Source organism: Pleurodeles waltl, chromosome 2_2 (assembly GCF_031143425.1).
Source record: "Pleurodeles waltl isolate 20211129_DDA chromosome 2_2, aPleWal1.hap1.20221129, whole genome shotgun sequence".
NCBI lineage: Eukaryota > Metazoa > Chordata > Amphibia > Caudata > Salamandridae > Pleurodeles > Pleurodeles waltl.
In genome coordinates, this window is record NC_090439.1 from 288,905,766 (window position 1) to 288,925,915 (window position 20,150).

The following is a 20,150-nucleotide window of genomic DNA, read 5'->3' on the forward strand; positions in this document are numbered from 1 at the left end:
AAATATAAAGAGTGAAAAATAGGTATCAAGAAAACCTTTGTATTTTAAAAATGGGCATAAGATAAGGTGTTGAGAAGCAGTGGTTATTTGCACATCTCTGAATTCCGGGGTGCCCATACTATTTTTTTTTTTTTAACATGTTTTTATTGGTTTTTCAAAACAGAAGCCATACATTTTCTTGCATGGAAAAGTCATTAATAGCAATTTGTCATTGGTTACAGTCTGTCGTCTGGCTCTCCCATATTAAGGTCCATATATATAACAAACTACTAAGAACTTGTGTGCACTTCCCGGTCCGCTAATTCTACCCAACACTTCCGAAGTTGCCGCCACATATGACTAAGCGTACATTTGCAATGCAATTCTATTACCACTGGTGGCAGGGGTCCTCATCGCCGCACGGGTGAGGGTGGGGGGCAGAGGAGACAAGGGAGGGTGGGGGAAGGGGGGGCAAGGTGGAGGGGTCTGGCCCAATGGGTCATAGCGCTGGTGTCTGTCGATTGAGTGTGTAGGACTTTTGGTGCTGTGGCATGCATGCATTGGGGGGGGGGGGCTGCTGTGCTATCAGTGTTGGCGAGGCCTTGATGATGGATATGTATGCATCCCCAAGTATAATATTGCCTTTCTGCCGGGGGCTGGGCCCACGGCCTTCCTGGTGGGAGCAGTTGTCTGTGATTCAGGGGGGTCTTTCATCATTTTTGGATTCTAGCCTGGACACTAAGACGCCCCAGGCCTCACCGCCCACTTGTCGCAGTCCCCTACGAGCTAGATTTGTTAATACCTGATGCTCAGCGCGAGCCCAGCGTAGTGTGAGGGCAAGCCAGACTTTTAAGTCAGGCGTGTTGCGAGCCTTCCAGTTCATTGCTATCAATCTTTTGTACATTACATACGCTAGATCTACAAACCTATGCAGGTGTTTATTTCTTTTCGTCCTTGTCCTTAGTCCGAGTAGACAGGATTTGGGATTCGTGTCCAGGTTGAGCCCCGTGATTTCCGCTAAGGCTGTGACCACCCCTTCCCATTCCCCCCGTAACCACGGGCACTCCCAGACCATGTGATAGAACTGTGCTGCTGGTGTTTTGCATCTGGGACAGGCTGGGTCCGACCCGGGGACCATGCGTTTAATCCTGGCCGGCGCCAGGTATGTCTGATGTAGATAATTGAACTGTGTATATCGGAATCTGGGGTTTCTTGAGACCTCACGTGTGTGGCACATAGCTTTTGGCCATTCTGTCCCTGAGATCGGAGTGGGCAATACGATGTTCCACCTCTCCCTAGCTTTCTGCAGGTTGTCTTCCGGGGGTCTGTTCAGAAGTTTATAAAGGTTTGAGACTGCTTTTCCTTGGGGGTCCCAGTTCAGCATGTGGTGTAGGGAGACTGAAATATCAGGCTCTGCGTCGCCAGACGCCCACGTTTTCCTGATTGCATGGCATATCGCGTGATATGCCAGGAATTGCCCCGGATTGATCTCTATAAGGGCCTGTATAGCTTCGAAGGTCATTAATTTCCCTTCCTCAAAACAGTCCCCTACTGCACTTATACCCGCGTCTAACCAAGTTGTAGGTGAGTATGAGCCGGCTTCCGCCCATCCGGGGAGCCGATGCAGTGGGAGGAGTGGTGAGTAGGGTAATTTTTTGACTCCCTTTTGGATATACTTCTTCCAATATGTGTGTGCCACTATCATCAACGGGTTGGTGCATGTACTTTTAATCTGCTTATCCAGCAACCAAACTAGTATGGGAGCGCCTTGGAGTCAGGATTGCAGCCATATAGTTTCTGCCGAGCTAGGTCTATGGAGCCCGGGGTGCCCATACTAGCATGTTAATTACAGGCCATTTCTCAAATAGATGTCTTTTTTACACATTGTCTTACATTTGGAAGGAAAAAATGTAGAGAAAGACAAGAGGCAATAACACTTGTTTTGCTATTCTGTGTTCAATATTTCATGTGTTGCAACACTTATGTCTTTTAATGATCAGTTCTTGTTTATGTTGTGACCCTAACAGATGGTGTCGCCATTTCAGAAAAGGATTTCTGATAGCTATCAGATCTCTCTCTAACACCCAGTACTTCTTTGCATAAGCAGATAGCTTTTGTGAGAGAAAAGCCTCTCAATGTTCTTCCCCTGACAGAAGCCTCTCAATAAGAACTGCCCACAGGGTGAAATCTGAGGCACCAGTCCTAACAAAAAATAGTTTTGATTTGTCAAGTAAAAGTAAGACCAGTGCTGATGTAAATTGTTGAGAACTGGAAAGTAAAATTTTCCAGAGGAGTCCAGGAGAACCTTTTTCCTTTTTAAGTACATTTGAAATGGGAGCAGTCAAAGAAGAAAAGTATTCTATGATTTTTGTATAAGAAGTGGCGGAAAATATTGTGTTTTCTCCGATAGATGTTAGTGGCATAGCAATTCTATAAAAACTGACTTTGCATGTTAAGCTGTTGAGTTATAGAGGCAATAGAAAGGCGTGCTGTTTTCATCTACCTCCTCGAAGTTCTATATTGCTCAGATTAACCTCTTAGCTGCTGGGCCTTCCCTCCCCCCCCAGTGCTGAGCCCTTTTTTGGCTATTTGGGGTAGTTCGCGCTTAGGCCTTCATAACTTTTTGTCCACATAAGCTATGCACGCCAAATTTGCGTCCTTTTATTCCAACATCCTACGGATTCTAATGGTACCCAGAGTTTGTGGTTTCCCCTGGATAAAACCAAGACATTAGCCAAAATACAGTGAACATTTCGTTTTTTTAAAAACAAAAATGGAAAAAAGGGCTGCTGAAGAAGGCTTGTGTTTTTTCACTGAAAATGGCATCAACAAAGGGTTTCTGGTGCCAAAATCACCATCTTCCCACCTTTCAGGAACGGGCAGAACTGGATCAGAAAACCACATTTTTCAACACAATTTTGGCATTTTACTGGGACATACCCCATTTTTACTATTTTTGTTGTTTCAGCCTCCTTCCAGTTAGTGACAGGAATGGGTGTAAAACCAATGCTGGATCCCGGAAAGCTAAACATTTCTGAAAAGTAGACAAAATTCTGAATTCAGCCACGGGTCATTTGTGTAGATCCTACAAGGTTTTTCATACAGAAAATAACAGCTGAAATAAAAAAATATCGAAAGTGAGCTGAAGAAAACAGCCATTTTTCTCCACATTTTACTCTGTAACTTTTCCCTGCAATGTCAGATTTTTTAAAGCAATATACCCTTGCGTCTGCTGGACTCTTCCGGTTTGTGAGGATATATAGGGCTTGTAGGTTCATCAAGATCCCTAAGTACCCAGAGCCAATAAATGAGGTGCACCTTGCAATGGGTTTTCATTCTATACCGGGTATACAGCAATTCATTTGCTGAAATATAAAGAGTGAAAAATAGGTATCAAGAAAACCTTTGTATTTTAAAAATGGGCATAAGATAAGGTGTTGAGAAGCAGTGGTTATTTGCACATCTCTGAATTCCGGGGTGCCCATACTATTTTTTTTTTTTTAACATGTTTTTATTGGTTTTTCAAAACAGAAGCCATACATTTTCTTGCATGGAAAAGTCATTAATAGCAATTTGTCATTGGTTACAGTCTGTCGTCTGGCTCTCCCATATTAAGGTCCATATATATAACAAACTACTAAGAACTTGTGTGCACTTCCCGGTCCGCTAATTCTACCCAACACTTCCGAAGTTGCCGCCACATATGACTAAGCGTACATTTGCAATGCAATTCTATTACCACTGGTGGCAGGGGCCCTCATCGCCGCACGGGTGAGGGTGGGGGGCAGAGGAGACAAGGGAGGGTGGGGGAAGGGGGGGCAAGGTGGAGGGGTCTGGCCCAATGGGTCATAGCGCTGGTGTCTGTCGATTGAGTGTGTAGGCCTTTTGGTGCTGTGGCATGCATGCATTGGGGGGGGGGGCTGCTGTGCTATCAGTGTTGGCGAGGCCTTGATGATGGATATGTATGCATCCCCAAGTATAATATTGCCTTTCTGCCGGGGGCTGGGCCCACGGCCTTCCTGGTGGGAGCAGTTGTCTGTGATTCAGGGGGGTCTTTCATCATTTTTGGATTCTAGCCTGGACACTAAGACGCCCCAGGCCTCACCGCCCACTTGTCGCAGTCCCCTGCGAGCTAGATTTGTTAATACCTGATGCTCAGCGCGAGCCCAGCGTAGTGTGAGGGCAAGCCAGACTTTTAAGTCAGGCGTGTTGCGAGCCTTCCAGTTCATTGCTATCAATCTTTTGTACATTACATACGCTAGATCTACAAACCTATGCAGGTGTTTATTTCTTTTCGTCCTTGTCCTTAGTCCGAGTAGACAGGATTTGGGATTCGTGTCCAGGTTGAGCCCCGTGATTTCCGCTAAGGCTGTGACCACCCCTTCCCATTCCCCCCGTAACCACGGGCACTCCCAGACCATGTGATAGAACTGTGCTGCTGGTGTTTTGCATCTGGGACAGGCTGGGTCCGACCCGGGGACCATGCGTTTAATCCTGGCCGGCGCCAGGTATGTCTGATGTAGATAATTGAACTGTGTATATCGGAATCTGGGGTTTCTTGAGACCTCACGTGTGTGGCACATAGCTTTTGGCCATTCTGTCCCTGAGATCGGAGTGGGCAATACGATGTTCCACCTCTCCCTAGCTTTCTGCAGGTTGTCTTCCGGGGGTCTGTTCAGAAGTTTATAAAGGTTTGAGACTGCTTTTCCTTGGGGGTCCCAGTTCAGCATGTGGTGTAGGGAGACTGAAATATCAGGCTCTGCGTCGCCAGACGCCCACGTTTTCCTGATTGCATGGCATATCGCGTGATATGCCAGGAATTGCCCCGGATTGATCTCTATAAGGGCCTGTATAGCTTCGAAGGTCATTAATTTCCCTTCCTCAAAACAGTCCCCTACTGCACTTATACCCGCGTCTAACCAAGTTGTAGGTGAGTATGAGCCGGCTTCCGCCCATCCGGGGAGCCGATGCAGTGGGAGGAGTGGTGAGTAGGGTAATTTTTTGACTCCCTTTTGGATATACTTCTTCCAATATGTGTGTGCCACTATCATCAACGGGTTGGTGCATGTACTTTTAATCTGCTTATCCAGCAACCAAACTAGTATGGGAGCGCCTTGGAGTCAGGATTGCAGCCATATAGTTTCTGCCGAGCTAGGTCTATGGAGCCCGGGGTGCCCATACTAGCATGTTAATTACAGGCCATTTCTCAAATAGATGTCTTTTTTACACATTGTCTTACATTTGGAAGGAAAAAATGTAGAGAAAGACAAGAGGCAATAACACTTGTTTTGCTATTCTGTGTTCAATATTTCATGTGTTGCAACACTTATGTCTTTTAATGATCAGTTCTTGTTTATGTTGTGACCCTAACAGATGGTGTCGCCATTTCAGAAAAGGATTTCTGATAGCTATCAGATCTCTCTCTAACACCCAGTACTTCTTTGCATAAGCAGATAGCTTTTGTGAGAGAAAAGCCTCTCAATGTTCTTCCCCTGACAGAAGCCTCTCAATAAGAACTGCCCACAGGGTGAAATCTGAGGCACCAGTCCTAACAAAAAATAGTTTTGATTTGTCAAGTAAAAGTAAGACCAGTGCTGATGTAAATTGTTGAGAACTGGAAAGTAAAATTTTCCAGAGGAGTCCAAGAGAACCTTTTTCCTTTTTAAGTACATTTGAAATGGGAGCAGTCAAAGAAGAAAAGTATTCTATGATTTTTGTATAAGAAGTGGCGGAAAATATTGTGTTTTCTCCGATAGATGTTAGTGGCATAGCAATTCTATAAAAACTGACTTTGCATGTTAAGCTGTTGAGTTATAGAGGCAATAGAAAGGCGTGCTGTTTTCATCTACCTCCTCGAAGTTCTATATTGCTCAGATTAACCTCTTAGCTGCTGGGCCTTCCCTCCCCCCCCAGTGCTGAGCCCTTTTTTGGCTATTTGGGGTAGTTCGCGCTTAGGCCTTCATAACTTTTTGTCCACATAAGCTATGCACGCCAAATTTGCGTCCTTTTATTCCAACATCCTACGGATTCTAATGGTACCCAGAGTTTGTGGTTTCCCCTGGATAAAACCAAGACATTAGCCAAAATACAGTGAACATTTCGTTTTTTTAAAAACAAAAATGGAAAAAAGGGCTGCTGAAGAAGGCTTGTGTTTTTTCCCTGAAAATGGCATCAACAAAGGGTTTCTGGTGCCAAAATCACCATCTTCCCACCTTTCAGGAACGGGCAGAACTGGATCAGAAAACCACATTTTTCAACACAATTTTGGCATTTTACTGGGACATACCCCATTTTTACTATTTTTGTTGTTTCAGCCTCCTTCCAGTTAGTGACAGGAATGGGTGTAAAACCAATGCTGGATCCCGGAAAGCTAAACATTTCTGAAAAGTAGACAAAATTTTGAATTCAGCCACGGGTCATTTGTGTAGATCCTACAAGGTTTTTCATACAGAAAATAACAGCTGAAATAAAAAAATATCGAAAGTGAGCTGAAAAAAACAGCCATTTTTCTCCACATTTTACTCTGTAACTTTTCCCTGCAATGTCAGATTTTTTAAAGCAATATACCCTTGCGTCTGCTGGACTCTTCCGGTTTGTGAGGATATATAGGGCTTGTAGGTTCATCAAGATCCCTAAGTACCCAGAGCCAATAAATGAGGTGCACCTTGCAATGGGTTTTCATTCTATACCGGGTATACAGCAATTCATTTGCTGAAATATAAAGAGTGAAAAATAGGTATCAAGAAAACCTTTGTATTTTAAAAATGGGCATAAGATAAGGTGTTGAGAAGCAGTGGTTATTTGCACATCTCTGAATTCCGGGGTGCCCATACTATTTTTTTTTTTTTAACATGTTTTTATTGGTTTTTCAAAACAGAAGCCATACATTTTCTTGCATGGAAAAGTCATTAATAGCAATTTGTCATTGGTTACAGTCTGTCGTCTGGCTCTCCCATATTAAGGTCCATATATATAACAAACTACTAAGAACTTGTGTGCACTTCCCGGTCCGCTAATTCTACCCAACACTTCCGAAGTTGCCGCCACATATGACTAAGCGTACATTTGCAATGCAATTCTATTACCACTGGTGGCAGGGGCCCTCATCGCCGCACGGGTGAGGGTGGGGGGCAGAGGAGACAAGGGAGGGTGGGGGAAGGGGGGGCAAGGTGGAGGGGTCTGGCCCAATGGGTCATAGCGCTGGTGTCTGTCGATTGAGTGTGTAGGCCTTTTGGTGCTGTGGCATGCATGCATTGGGGGGGGGGGCTGCTGTGCTATCAGTGTTGGCGAGGCCTTGATGATGGATATGTATGCATCCCCAAGTATAATATTGCCTTTCTGCCGGGGGCTGGGCCCACGGCCTTCCTGGTGGGAGCAGTTGTCTGTGATTCAGGGGGGTCTTTCATCATTTTTGGATTCTAGCCTGGACACTAAGACGCCCCAGGCCTCACCGCCCACTTGTCGCAGTCCCCTACGAGCTAGATTTGTTAATACCTGATGCTCAGCGCGAGCCCAGCGTAGTGTGAGGGCAAGCCAGACTTTTAAGTCAGGCGTGTTGCGAGCCTTCCAGTTCATTGCTATCAATCTTTTGTACATTACATACGCTAGATCTACAAACCTATGCAGGTGTTTATTTCTTTTCGTCCTTGTCCTTAGTCCGAGTAGACAGGATTTGGGATTCGTGTCCAGGTTGAGCCCCGTGATTTCCGCTAAGGCTGTGACCACCCCTTCCCATTCCCCCCGTAACCACGGGCACTCCCAGACCATGTGATAGAACTGTGCTGCTGGTGTTTTGCATCTGGGACAGGCTGGGTCCGACCCGGGGACCATGCGTTTAATCCTGGCCGGCGCCAGGTATGTCTGATGTAGATAATTGAACTGTGTATATCGGAATCTGGGGTTTCTTGAGACCTCACGTGTGTGGCACATAGCTTTTGGCCATTCTGTCCCTGAGATCGGAGTGGGCAATACGATGTTCCACCTCTCCCTAGCTTTCTGCAGGTTGTCTTCCGGGGGTCTGTTCAGAAGTTTATAAAGGTTTGAGACTGCTTTTCCTTGGGGGTCCCAGTTCAGCATGTGGTGTAGGGAGACTGAAATATCAGGCTCTGCGTCGCCAGACGCCCACGTTTTCCTGATTGCATGGCATATCGCGTGATATGCCAGGAATTGCCCCGGATTGATCTCTATAAGGGCCTGTATAGCTTCGAAGGTCATTAATTTCCCTTCCTCAAAACAGTCCCCTACTGCACTTATACCCGCGTCTAACCAAGTTGTAGGTGAGTATGAGCCGGCTTCCGCCCATCCGGGGAGCCGATGCAGTGGGCGGAGTGGTGAGTAGGGTAATTTTTTGACTCCCTTTTGGATATACTTCTTCCAATATGTGTGTGCCACTATCATCAACGGATTGGTGCATGTACTTTTAATCTGCTTATCCAGCAACCAAACTAGTATGGGAGCGCCTTGGAGTCAGGATTGCAGCCATATAGTTTCTGCCGAGCTAGGTCTATGGAGCCCGGGGTGCCCATACTAGCATGTTAATTACAGGCCATTTCTCAAATAGATGTCTTTTTTACACATTGTCTTACATTTGGAAGGAAAAAATGTAGAGAAAGACAAGAGGCAATAACACTTGTTTTGCTATTCTGTGTTCAATATTTCATGTGTTGCAACACTTATGTCTTTTAATGATCAGTTCTTGTTTATGTTGTGACCCTAACAGATGGTGTCGCCATTTCAGAAAAGGATTTCTGATAGCTATCAGATCTCTCTCTAACACCCAGTACTTCTTTGCATAAGCAGATAGCTTTTGTGAGAGAAAATCCTCTCAATGTTCTTCCCCTGACAGAAGCCTCTCAATAAGAACTGCCCACAGGGTGAAATCTGAGGCACCAGTCCTAACAAAAAATAGTTTTGATTTGTCAAGTAAAAGTAAGACCAGTGCTGATGTAAATTGTTGAGAACTGGAAAGTAAAATTTTCCAGAGGAGTCCAAGAGAACCTTTTTCCTTTTTAAGTACATTTGAAATGGGAGCAGTCAAAGAAGAAAAGTATTCTATGATTTTTGTATAAGAAGTGGCGGAAAATATTGTGTTTTCTCCGATAGATGTTAGTGGCATAGCAATTCTATAAAAACTGACTTTGCATGTTAAGCTGTTGAGTTATAGAGGCAATAGAAAGGCGTGCTGTTTTCATCTACCTCCTCGAAGTTCTATATTGCTCAGATTAACCTCTTAGCTGCTGGGCCTTCCCTCCCCCCCCAGTGCTGAGCCCTTTTTTGGCTATTTGGGGTAGTTCGCGCTTAGGCCTTCATAACTTTTTGTCCACATAAGCTATGCACGCCAAATTTGCGTCCTTTTATTCCAACATCCTACGGATTCTAATGGTACCCAGAGTTTGTGGTTTCCCCTGGATAAAACCAAGACATTAGCCAAAATACAGTGAACATTTCGTTTTTTTAAAAACAAAAATGGAAAAAAGGGCTGCTGAAGAAGGCTTGTGTTTTTTCCCTGAAAATGGCATCAACAAAGGGTTTCTGGTGCCAAAATCACCATCTTCCCACCTTTCAGGAACGGGCAGACTTGGATCAGAAAACCACATTTTTCAACACAATTTTGGCATTTTACTGGGACATACCCCATTTTTACTATTTTTGTTGTTTCAGCCTCCTTCCAGTTAGTGACAGGAATGGGTGTAAAACCAATGCTGGATCCCGGAAAGCTAAACATTTCTGAAAAGTAGACAAAATTCTGAATTCAGCCACGGGTCATTTGTGTAGATCCTACAAGGTTTTTCATACAGAAAATAACAGCTGAAATAAAAAAATATCGAAAGTGAGCTGAAAAAAACAGCCATTTTTCTCCACATTTTACTCTGTAACTTTTCCCTGCAATGTCAGATTTTTTAAAGCAATATACCCTTGCGTCTGCTGGACTCTTCCGGTTTGTGAGGATATATAGGGCTTGTAGGTTCATCAAGATCCCTAAGTACCCAGAGCCAATAAATGAGGTGCACCTTGCAATGGGTTTTCATTCTATACCGGGTATACAGCAATTCATTTGCTGAAATATAAAGAGTGAAAAATAGGTATCAAGAAAACCTTTGTATTTTAAAAATGGGCATAAGATAAGGTGTTGAGAAGCAGTGGTTATTTGCACATCTCTGAATTCCGGGGTGCCCATACTATTTTTTTTTTTTTAACATGTTTTTATTGGTTTTTCAAAACAGAAGCCATACATTTTCTTGCATGGAAAAGTCATTAATAGCAATTTGTCATTGGTTACAGTCTGTCGTCTGGCTCTCCCATATTAAGGTCCATATATATAACAAACTACTAAGAACTTGTGTGCACTTCCCGGTCCGCTAATTCTACCCAACACTTCCGAAGTTGCCGCCACATATGACTAAGCGTACATTTGCAATGCAATTCTATTACCACTGGTGGCAGGGGCCCTCATCGCCGCACGGGTGAGGGTGGGGGGCAGAGGAGACAAGGGAGGGTGGGGGAAGGGGGGGCAAGGTGGAGGGGTCTGGCCCAATGGGTCATAGCGCTGGTGTCTGTCGATTGAGTGTGTAGGCCTTTTGGTGCTGTGGCATGCATGCATTGGGGGGGGGGGCTGCTGTGCTATCAGTGTTGGCGAGGCCTTGATGATGGATATGTATGCATCCCCAAGTATAATATTGCCTTTCTGCCGGGGGCTGGGCCCACGGCCTTCCTGGTGGGAGCAGTTGTCTGTGATTCAGGGGGGTCTTTCATCATTTTTGGATTCTAGCCTGGACACTAAGACGCCCCAGGCCTCACCGCCCACTTGTCGCAGTCCCCTACGAGCTAGATTTGTTAATACCTGATGCTCAGCGCGAGCCCAGCGTAGTGTGAGGGCAAGCCAGACTTTTAAGTCAGGCGTGTTGCGAGCCTTCCAGTTCATTGCTATCAATCTTTTGTACATTACATACGCTAGATCTACAAACCTATGCAGGTGTTTATTTCTTTTCGTCCTTGTCCTTAGTCCGAGTAGACAGGATTTGGGATTCGTGTCCAGGTTGAGCCCCGTGATTTCCGCTAAGGCTGTGACCACCCCTTCCCATTCCCCCCGTAACCACGGGCACTCCCAGACCATGTGATAGAACTGTGCTGCTGGTGTTTTGCATCTGGGACAGGCTGGGTCCGACCCGGGGACCATGCGTTTAATCCTGGCCGGCGCCAGGTATGTCTGATGTAGATAATTGAACTGTGTATATCGGAATCTGGGGTTTCTTGAGACCTCACGTGTGTGGCACATAGCTTTTGGCCATTCTGTCCCTGAGATCGGAGTGGGCAATACGATGTTCCACCTCTCCCTAGCTTTCTGCAGGTTGTCTTCCGGGGGTCTGTTCAGAAGTTTATAAAGGTTTGAGACTGCTTTTCCTTGGGGGTCCCAGTTCAGCATGTGGTGTAGGGAGACTGAAATATCAGGCTCTGCGTCGCCAGACGCCCACGTTTTCCTGATTGCATGGCATATCGCGTGATATGCCAGGAATTGCCCCGGATTGATCTCTATAAGGGCCTGTATAGCTTCGAAGGTCATTAATTTCCCTTCCTCAAAACAGTCCCCTACTGCACTTATACCCGCGTCTAACCAAGTTGTAGGTGAGTATGAGCCGGCTTCCGCCCATCCGGGGAGCCGATGCAGTGGGAGGAGTGGTGAGTAGGGTAATTTTTTTACTCCCTTTTGGATATACTTCTTCCAATATGTGTGTGCCACTATCATCAACGGGTTGGTGCATGTACTTTTAATCTGCTTATCCAGCAACCAAACTAGTATGGGAGCGCCTTGGAGTCAGGATTGCAGCCATATAGTTTCTGCCGAGCTAGGTCTATGGAGCCCGGGGTGCCCATACTAGCATGTTAATTACAGGCCATTTCTCAAATAGATGTCTTTTTTACACATTGTCTTACATTTGGAAGGAAAAAATGTAGAGAAAGACAAGAGGCAATAACACTTGTTTTGCTATTCTGTGTTCAATATTTCATGTGTTGCAACACTTATGTCTTTTAATGATCAGTTCTTGTTTATGTTGTGACCCTAACAGATGGTGTCGCCATTTCAGAAAAGGATTTCTGATAGCTATCAGATCTCTCTCTAACACCCAGTACTTCTTTGCATAAGCAGATAGCTTTTGTGAGAGAAAAGCCTCTCAATGTTCTTCCCCTGACAGAAGCCTCTCAATAAGAACTGCCCACAGGGTGAAATCTGAGGCACCAGTCCTAACAAAAAATAGTTTTGATTTGTCAAAGTAAGACCAGTGCTGATGTAAATTGTTGAGAACTGGAAAGTAAAATTTTCCAGAGGAGTCCAAGAGAACCTTTTTCCTTTTTAAGTACATTTGAAATGGGAGCAGTCAAAGAAGAAAAGTATTCTATGATTTTTGTATAAGAAGTGGCGGAAAATATTGTGTTTTCTCCGATAGATGTTAGTGGCATAGCAATTCTATAAAAACTGACTTTGCATGTTAAGCTGTTGAGTTATAGAGGCAATAGAAAGGCGTGCTGTTTTCATCTACCTCCTCGAAGTTCTATATTGCTCAGATTAACCTCTTAGCTGCTGGGCCTTCCCTCCCCCCCCAGTGCTGAGCCCTTTTTTGGCTATTTGGGGTAGTTGGCGCTTAGGCCTTCATAACTTTTTGTCCACATAAGCTATGCACGCCAAATTTGCGTCCTTTTATTCCAACATCCTACGGATTCTAATGGTACCCAGAGTTTGTGGTTTCCCCTGGATAAAACCAAGACATTAGCCAAAATACAGTGAACATTTCGTTTTTTTAAAAACAAAAATGGAAAAAAGGGCTGCTGAAGAAGGCTTGTGTTTTTTCCCTGAAAATGGCATCAACAAAGGGTTTCTGGTGCCAAAATCACCATCTTCCCACCTTTCAGGAACGGGCAGACTTGGATCAGAAAACCACATTTTTCAACACAATTTTGGCATTTTACTGGGACATACCCCATTTTTACTATTTTTGTTGTTTCAGCCTCCTTCCAGTTAGTGACAGGAATGGGTGTAAAACCAATGCTGGATCCCGGAAAGCTAAACATTTCTGAAAAGTAGACAAAATTCTGAATTCAGCCACGGGTCATTTGTGTAGATCCTACAAGGTTTTTCATACAGAAAATAACAGCTGAAATAAAAAAATATCGAAAGTGAGCTGAAAAAAACAGCCATTTTTCTCCACATTTTACTCTGTAACTTTTCCCTGCAATGTCAGATTTTTTAAAGCAATATACCCTTGCGTCTGCTGGACTCTTCCGGTTTGTGAGGATATATAGGGCTTGTAGGTTCATCAAGATCCCTAAGTACCCAGAGCCAATAAATGAGGTGCACCTTGCAATGGGTTTTCATTCTATACCGGGTATACAGCAATTCATTTGCTGAAATATAAAGAGTGAAAAATAGGTATCAAGAAAACCTTTGTATTTTAAAAATGGGCATAAGATAAGGTGTTGAGAAGCAGTGGTTATTTGCACATCTCTGAATTCCGGGGTGCCCATACTATTTTTTTTTTTTTAACATGTTTTTATTGGTTTTTCAAAACAGAAGCCATACATTTTCTTGCATGGAAAAGTCATTAATAGCAATTTGTCATTGGTTACAGTCTGTCGTCTGGCTCTCCCATATTAAGGTCCATATATATAACAAACTACTAAGAACTTGTGTGCACTTCCCGGTCCGCTAATTCTACCCAACACTTCCGAAGTTGCCGCCACATATGACTAAGCGTACATTTGCAATGCAATTCTATTACCACTGGTGGCAGGGGCCCTCATCGCCGCACGGGTGAGGGTGGGGGGCAGAGGAGACAAGGGAGGGTGGGGGAAGGGGGGGCAAGGTGGAGGGGTCTGGCCCAATGGGTCATAGCGCTGGTGTCTGTCGATTGAGTGTGTAGGCCTTTTGGTGCTGTGGCATGCATGCATTGGGGGGGGGCTGCTGTGCTATCAGTGTTGGCGAGGCCTTGATGATGGATATGTATGCATCCCCAAGTATAATATTGCCTTTCTGCCGGGGGCTGGGCCCACGGCCTTCCTGGTGGGAGCAGTTGTCTGTGATTCAGGGGGGTCTTTCATCATTTTTGGATTCTAGCCTGGACACTAAGACGCCCCAGGCCTCACCGCCCACTTGTCGCAGTCCCCTACGAGCTAGATTTGTTAATACCTGATGCTCAGCGCGAGCCCAGCGTAGTGTGAGGGCAAGCCAGACTTTTAAGTCAGGCGTGTTGCGAGCCTTCCAGTTCATTGCTATCAATCTTTTGTACATTACATACGCTAGATCTACAAACCTATGCAGGTGTTTATTTCTTTTCGTCCTTGTCCTTAGTCCGAGTAGACAGGATTTGGGATTCGTGTCCAGGTTGAGCCCCGTGATTTCCGCTAAGGCTGTGACCACCCCTTCCCATTCCCCCCGTAACCACGGGCACTCCCAGACCATGTGATAGAACTGTGCTGCTGGTGTTTTGCATCTGGGACAGGCTGGGTCCGACCCGGGGACCATGCGTTTAATCCTGGCCGGCGCCAGGTATGTCTGATGTAGATAATTGAACTGTGTATATCGGAATCTGGGGTTTCTTGAGACCTCACGTGTGTGGCACATAGCTTTTGGCCATTCTGTCCCTGAGATCGGAGTGGGCAATACGATGTTCCACCTCTCCCTAGCTTTCTGCAGGTTGTCTTCCGGGGGTCTGTTCAGAAGTTTATAAAGGTTTGAGACTGCTTTTCCTTGGGGGTCCCAGTTCAGCATGTGGTGTAGGGAGACTGAAATATCAGGCTCTGCGTCGCCAGACGCCCACGTTTTCCTGATTGCATGGCATATCGCGTGATATGCCAGGAATTGCCCCGGATTGATCTCTATAAGGGCCTGTATAGCTTCGAAGGTCATTAATTTCCCTTCCTCAAAACAGTCCCCTACTGCACTTATACCCGCGTCTAACCAAGTTGTAGGTGAGTATGAGCCGGCTTCCGCCCATCCGGGGAGCCGATGCAGTGGGAGGAGTGGTGAGTAGGGTAATTTTTTGACTCCCTTTTGGATATACTTCTTCCAATATGTGTGTGCCACTATCATCAACGGGTTGGTGCATGTACTTTTAATCTGCTTATCCAGCAACCAAACTAGTATGGGAGCGCCTTGGAGTCAGGATTGCAGCCATATAGTTTCTGTCGAGCTAGGTCTATGGAGCCCGGGGTGCCCATACTAGCATGTTAATTACAGGCCATTTCTCAAATAGATGTCTTTTTTACACATTGTCTTACATTTGGAAGGAAAAAATGTAGAGAAAGACAAGAGGCAATAACACTTGTTTTGCTATTCTGTGTTCAATATTTCATGTGTTGCAACACTTATGTCTTTTAATGATCAGTTCTTGTTTATGTTGTGACCCTAACAGATGGTGTCGCCATTTCAGAAAAGGATTTCTGATAGCTATCAGATCTCTCTCTAACACCCAGTACTTCTTTGCATAAGCAGATAGCTTTTGTGAGAGAAAAGCCTCTCAATGTTCTTCCCCTGACAGAAGCCTCTCAATAAGAACTGCCCACAGGGTGAAATCTGAGGCACCAGTCCTAACAAAAAATAGTTTTGATTTGTCAAGTAAAAGTAAGACCAGTGCTGATGTAAATTGTTGAGAACTGGAAAGTAAAATTTTCCAGAGGAGTCCAAGAGAACCTTTTTCCTTTTTAAGTACATTTGAAATGGGAGCAGTCAAAGAAGAAAAGTATTCTATGATTTTTGTATAAGAAGTGGCGGAAAATATTGTGTTTTCTCCGATAGATGTTAGTGGCATAGCAATTCTATAAAAACTGACTTTGCATGTTAAGCTGTTGAGTTATAGAGGCAATAGAAAGGCGTGCTGTTTTCATCTACCTCCTCGAAGTTCTATATTGCTCAGATTAACCTCTTAGCTGCTGGGCCTTCCCTCCCCCCCCAGTGCTGAGCTCTTTTTTGGCTATTTGGGGTAGTTCGCGCTTAGGCCTTCATAACTTTTTGTCCACATAAGCTATGCACGCCAAATTTGCGTCCTTTTATTCCAACATCCTACGGATTCTAATGGTACCCAGAGTTTGTGGTTTCCCCTGGATAAAACCAAGACATTAGCCAAAATACAGTGAACATTTCGTTTTTTCAAAAACAAAAATGGAAAAAAGGGCTGCTGAAGAAGGCTTGTGTTTTTTCCCTGAAAATGGCATCAACAAAGGGTTTCTGGTGCCAAAATCACCATCTTCCCACCTTTCAGGAACGGGCAGACTTGGATCAGAAAACCACATTTTTCAACACAATTTTGGCATTTTACTGGGACATACCCCATTTTTACTATTTTTGTTGTTTCAGCCTCCTTCCAGTTAGTGACAGGAATGGGTGTAAAACCAATGCTGGATCCCGGAAAGCTAAACATTTCTGAAAAGTAGACAAAATTCTGAATTCAGCCACGGGTCATTTGTGTAGATCCTACAAGGTTTTTCATACAGAAAATAACAGCTGAAATAAAAAAATATCGAAAGTGAGCTGAAAAAAACAGCCATTTTTCTCCACATTTTACTCTGTAACTTTTCCCTGCAATGTCAGATTTTTTAAAGCAATATACCCTTGCGTCTGCTGGACTCTTCCGGTTTGTGAGGATATATAGGGCTTGTAGGTTCATCAAGATCCCTAAGTACCCAGAGCCAATAAATGAGGTGCACCTTGCAATGGGTTTTCATTCTATACCGGGTATACAGCAATTCATTTGCTGAAATATAAAGAGTGAAAAAATAGGTATCAAGAAAACCTTTGTATTTTAAAAATGGGCATAAGATAAGGTGTTGAGAAGCAGTGGTTATTTGCACATCTCTGAATTCCGGGGTGCCCATACTATTTTTTTTTTTTTAACATGTTTTTATTGGTTTTTCAAAACAGAAGCCATACATTTTCTGGCATGGAAAAGTCATTAATAGCAATTTGTCATTGGTTACAGTCTGTCGTCTGGCTCTCCCATATTAAGGTCCATATATATAACAAACTACTAAGAACTTGTGTGCACTTCCCAGTCCGCTAATTCTACCCAACACTTCCGAAGTTGCCGCCACATATGACTAAGCGTACATTTGCAATGCAATTCTATTACCACTGGTGGCAGGGGCCCTCATCGCCGCACGGGTGAGGGTGGGGGGCAGAGGAGACAAGGGAGGGTGGGGGAAGGGGGGGCAAGGTGGAGGGGTCTGGCCCAATGGGTCATAGCGCTGGTGTCTGTCGATTGAGTGTGTAGGCCTTTTGGTGCTGTGGCATGCATGCATTGGGGGGGGGGGGCTGCTGTGCTATCAGTGTTTGGCGAGGCCTTGATGATGGATATGTATGCATCCCCAAGTATAATATTGCCTTTCTGCTGGGGGCTGGGCCCACGGCCTTCCTGGTGGGAGCAGTTGTCTGTGATTCAGGGGGGTCTTTCATCATTTTTGGATTCTAGCCTGGACACTAAGACGCCCCAGGCCTCACCGCCCACTTGTCGCAGTCCCCTACGAGCTAGATTTGTTAATACCTGATGCTCAGCGCGAGCCCAGCGTAGTGTGAGGGCAAGCCAGACTTTTAAGTCAGGCGTGTTGCGAGCCTTCCAGTTCATTGCTATCAATCTTTTGTACATTACATACGCTAGATCTACAAACCTATGCAGGTGTTTATTTCTTTTCGTCCTTGTCCTTAGTCCGAGTAGACAGGATTTGGGATTCGTGTCCAGGTTGAGCCCCGTGATTTCCGCTAAGGCTGTGACCACCCCTTCCCATTCCCCCCGTAACCACGGGCACTCCCAGACCATGTGATAGAACTGTGCTGCTGGTGTTTTGCATCTGGGACAGGCTGGGTCCGACCCGGGGACCATGCGTTTAATCCTGGCCGGCGCCAGGTATGTCTGATGTAGATAATTGAACTGTGTATATCGGAATCTGGGGTTTCTTGAGACCTCACGTGTGTGGCACATAGCTTTTGGCCATTCTGTCCCTGAGATCGGAGTGGGCAATACGATGTTCCACCTCTCCCTAGCTTTCTGCAGGTTGTCTTCCGGGGGTCTGTTCAGAAGTTTATAAAGGTTTGAGACTGCTTTTCCTTGGGGGTCCCAGTTCAGCATGTGGTGTAGGGAGACTGAAATATCAGGCTCTGCGTCGCCAGACGCCCACGTTTTCCTGATTGCATGGCATATCGCGTGATATGCCAGGAATTGCCCCGGATTGATCTCTATAAGGGCCTGTATAGCTTCGAAGGTCATTAATTTCCCTTCCTCAAAACAGTCCCCTACTGCACTTATACCCGCGTCTAACCAAGTTGTAGGTGAGTATGAGCCGGCTTCCGCCCATCCAGGGAGCCGATGCAGTGGGAGGAGTGGTGAGTAGGGTAATTTTTTGACTCCCTTTTGGATATACTTCTTCCAATATGTGTGTGCCACTATCATCAACGGGTTGGTGCATGTACTTTTAATCTGCTTATCCAGCAACCAAACTAGTATGGGAGCGCCTTGGAGTCAGGATTGCAGCCATATAGTTTCTGCCGAGCTAGGTCTATGGAGCCCGGGGTGCCCATACTAGCATGTTAATTACAGGCCATTTCTCAAATAGATGTCTTTTTTACACATTGTCTTACATTTGGAAGGAAAAAATGTAGAGAAAGACAAGAGGCAATAACACTTGTTTTGCTATTCTGTGTTCAATATTTCATGTGTTGCAACACTTATGTCTTTTAATGATCAGTTCTTGTTTATGTTGTGACCCTAACAGATGGTGTCGCCATTTCAGAAAAGGATTTCTGATAGCTATCAGATCTCTCTCTAACACCCAGTACTTCTTTGCATAAGCAGATAGCTTTTGTGAGAGAAAAGCCTCTCAATGTTCTTCCCCTGACAGAAGCCTCTCAATAAGAACTGCCCACAGGGTGAAATCTGAGGCACCAGTCCTAACAAAAAATAGTTTTGATTTGTCAAGTAAAAGTAAGACCAGTGCTGATGTAAATTGTTGAGAACTGGAAAGTAAAATTTTCCAGAGGAGTCCAAGAGAACCTTTTTCCTTTTTAAGTACATTTGAAATGGGAGCAGTCAAAGAAGAAAAGTATTCTATGATTTTTGTATAAGAAGTGGCGGAAAATATTGTGTTTTCTCCGATAGATGTTAGTGGCATAGCAATTCTATAAAAACTGACTTTGCATGTTAAGCTGTTGAGTTATAGAGGCAATAGAAAGGCGTGCTGTTTTCATCTACCTCCTCGAAGTTCTATATTGCTCAGATTAACCTCTTAGCTGCTGGGCCTTCCCTCCCCCCCCAGTGCTGAGCCCTTTTTTGGCTATTTGGGGTAGTTGGCGCTTAGGCCTTCATAACTTTTTGTCCACATAAGCTATGCACGCCAAATTTGCGTCCTTTTATTCCAACATCCTAAGGATTCTAATGGTACCCAGAGTTTGTGGTTTCCCCTGGATAAAACCAAGACATTATCCAAAATACAGTGAACATTTCGTTTTTTTAAAAACAAAAATGGAAAAAAGGGCTGCTGAAGAAGGCTTGTGATTTTTCCCTGAAAATGGCATCAACAAAGGGTTTCTGGTGCCAAAATCACCATCTTCCCACCTTTCAGGAACGGGCAGACTTGGATCAGAAAACCACATTTTTCAACACAATTTTGGCATTTTACTGGGACATACCCCATTTTTACTATTTTTGTTGTTTCAGCCTCCTTCCAGTTAGTGACAGGAATGGGTGTAAAACCAATGCTGGATCCCGGAAAGCTAAACATTTCTGAAAAGTAGACAAAATTCTGAATTCAGCCACGGGTCATTTGTGTAGATCCTACAAGGTTTTTCATACAGAAAATAACAGCTGAAATAAAAAAATATCGAAAGTGAGCTGAAAAAAACAGCCATTTTTCTCCACATTTTACTCTGTAACTTTTCCCTGCAATGTCAGATTTTTTAAAGCAATATACCCTTGCGTCTGCTGGACTCTTCCGGTTTGTGAGGATATATAGGGCTTGTAGGTTCATCAAGATCCCTAAGTACCCAGAGCCAATAAATGAGGTGCACCTTGCAATGGGTTTTCATTCTATACCGGGTATACAGCAATTCATTTGCTGAAATATAAAGAGTGAAAAATAGGTATCAAGAAAACCTTTGTATTTTAAAAATGGGCATAAGATAAGGTGTTGAGAAG